Below are 2,660 nucleotides of genomic sequence, written 5' to 3' on the forward strand. Positions count from 1 at the left end.
AGTAAGACAATGTTGAGTGATTAATAATAGTAACATTTGTAAAGCACTTGGTTGTGCCAAGCATTCTACTTAGCCCTAGAGTAGACACGATATAAGAAGATTGGTCATAGTCCCTGTTTTACATGAAACTCACAATCTAAGAGGGAGAACAAGCATCTTATCCCCCTTTGTACAGATGAAGAAACTGAGGCACAGACAAGTTAAATGGCTTGCCGAAAGTTACCCAGCAGGCAAATTGGGTCAGATCACTGGCCCATTCAGGTTGAAACTGGGCCCAAGTCAGTGATCCAGTGTTTGCTTGGAGAAACAGCATAATGGTCACGCTCCTTATATTATCTTTTATCTTTAGCTTTTTCCTCCCCAATATGAACCTTTCACCACAAAGATTCCAAATCTTCCTAGACCCTATTGATAGTCTCCTGTGCACAACATGCTGTAGTATTGAATTCCATGCCCCAGTGGTTTTCACCAGATTTTGACGTCCTGCAATAAGAGCAATGGGTGTTATTTGAAGTGCCTGACATGCAGGATATGACAGTCTAGTCCATCTGGGGATTTTCCTAAGGTCTCTGTGGCACTCCTTTGTCTCGCTTTATCCTATAGAGTTGTCTCTCTCCCATAGCGACTCCATGGATGCATCTCTCCCAGAACGCCCCACCTCCACCTGCAATCATTCTGTTAGTGTATCCATAGAGTTTTCTTGGTAAAAATACAGAAGTGGTTTACCATTATTGTCTTCCATGCAGTAAACTAAAGTCTTGACCCTCAACTCTCTCCCATGCCCTGCTGCCCAGCACCAGTGAGTTTTGACTTGTAGCAGATTGTCTTCCACATGCTAGCCACTGCGCAAGCTAGGAATGGAATGGGTAGGCCTCTGCTTGACTCTCCTTCCCATAGCCAAGACTGGTAGAGTCCTGGAAACTCTCCAGGTGTGATCCTGAGAGAGGACTCCTTTGTAGGGAATTAAAATAGAACATTATCATGGGCTTTGTGGTTGATTTTTAGAAATTGCTGCTGGTGGTGGGGTTTTAGTTTCTTTTCCTACTTATCTTCCTTGTGAGTCATTGAACTCTCCTTCCCTTCCTCTCTGCTTGCCTCAGCACACCTGCATGAAGTTACCTGGCTCCAAGTCTTCCCCCCCTGCATCTCCACCTCTTCTGCATCAATTCCTCTATTCTCCTGTGCTGTGACTGCACTCCAGAGGTTTTCAACAACTGCCCTAGGGTCTCTTGGAGCTGGAAAAGAAATCATTCCTTTTTTCTTTCCTTCCTTTTTTTTTTCCTTTTATAATATTTAAGTGCTTACTATGTTCCAGGCACTATTCTAAGCATTAGGGTAGGCACAAGGTAATCATGTTGGACACAGCTAACAGCTTAATCCCCACTTTACAGATGAGGTCACTGAGGCCCAGAGAAGTGAAATGAGTTGCCTAAGGTCACACAACAGACAAGTGGCGGAACCTGGATTAGAACCCAGGTCCTTCTGACTCCCAGACCCATGCTCTATCCATTAGGTCATACTGCTCCACACCAGGCCATGTTGGTTCAGGTTTAGGAAGGGGGAACTGTCCTGAGACTGCTCCCAGGGTCAGGGGGAGATTGGCTGCAATTCCTGCACCTTAGTTCTTCAGACTGCCCCTACCATTCCTTTGGTCCCACCCTAACTCTGTGACAGGCCCAAACTGCAGGCCACCAGGCTTCCCCTGCCCCAGGTCCTCACCAGCTACACACTTTGTGCATAGGCACAAAGCGGCCTTAATTGAAACACAAGAAAACACGATGAGGAATTGGAAACACGGGAAGATATGCTGAGCTTGCCTGGCGTGATATGAGACTAGAGAAATTACTTCTCCTTGGCCTAAGAAACCAGACATAATGCATGACATTTTACTAAAATGGTCATTTTTTGAATATTGTTGCAATAATAATAATCATGGTATTTAAGTGTTTTTCATATGTCAAGGGGCTGTTCTAAGTTATTCTGATTGGACCCAGTCCTGGTCCCATGGGGGCTCATAGTCTAAGTGGGAGGGAGAACAGGTATTGTCTCAGTGTTTGCTTTCTGGGTTTGCACAATGTATTGTTCTCTGGGTGACTGCAGTAAAGAATTTGCCCACTCTAATTGCACATTTCTACTGCATATTTACCTGCCACTTCCTTTGGTTTGTCTTGAATCTGCTACTTTTGAGCTTTACTACCTGCCTTTTAGTCTTATTATTTTTTATGTTTTATTGGTATTTAGGTTACGTGGCAGGCAATTTATTAAGCACTGGGATAGATACAAGATGATCGGGTTGAACACAGTCTGTGTTCCACATGGGGCTCTCGGCTTTAATCCCCATTTTAAAGATGAGGTAAAACAGAAGCACAGAAAAGTTAAGTGGCTTGCCTAGGGTCACACAACAGATACGTATGGAGCCAGGTTTAGAACCCAGGTCCTCTGACTCCCAGGCCTGTGCTCCTTCCACGAGACCACACTGCTTTGCCTTCTTACTGTTACTGTATACAGTAACTTTATACTGTAAAATATAAAGAACCATTCTATATTTAATCTGGCCACACTCTCTATGGTATGGTAGAGTTCAGTGATCTCTCCTCTCTCTGTCTTAACTGAAAACTGGGGCTGAAAATTGGGGCTATTCCTAGGATACATTGAGTTAG

The 2,660-nt window shown here is 44.2% G+C and overlaps 1 non-coding gene across 1 annotated transcript; it reads right to left on the minus strand.

The window, feature by feature from the left end:
• Positions 1 to 809: 809 nt before the first annotated feature.
• On the minus strand, positions 810 to 947 carry LOC114816886. Its single transcript, XR_003764690.1, has one exon. It is a non-coding gene; the product is annotated as a small nucleolar RNA SNORA7 (small nucleolar RNA).
• Positions 948 to 2,660: the final 1,713 nt, after the last annotated feature.

This window comes from Ornithorhynchus anatinus, chromosome 1 (assembly GCF_004115215.2).
Source record: "Ornithorhynchus anatinus isolate Pmale09 chromosome 1, mOrnAna1.pri.v4, whole genome shotgun sequence".
NCBI classification, from domain to species: Eukaryota; Metazoa; Chordata; class Mammalia; order Monotremata; family Ornithorhynchidae; genus Ornithorhynchus; species Ornithorhynchus anatinus.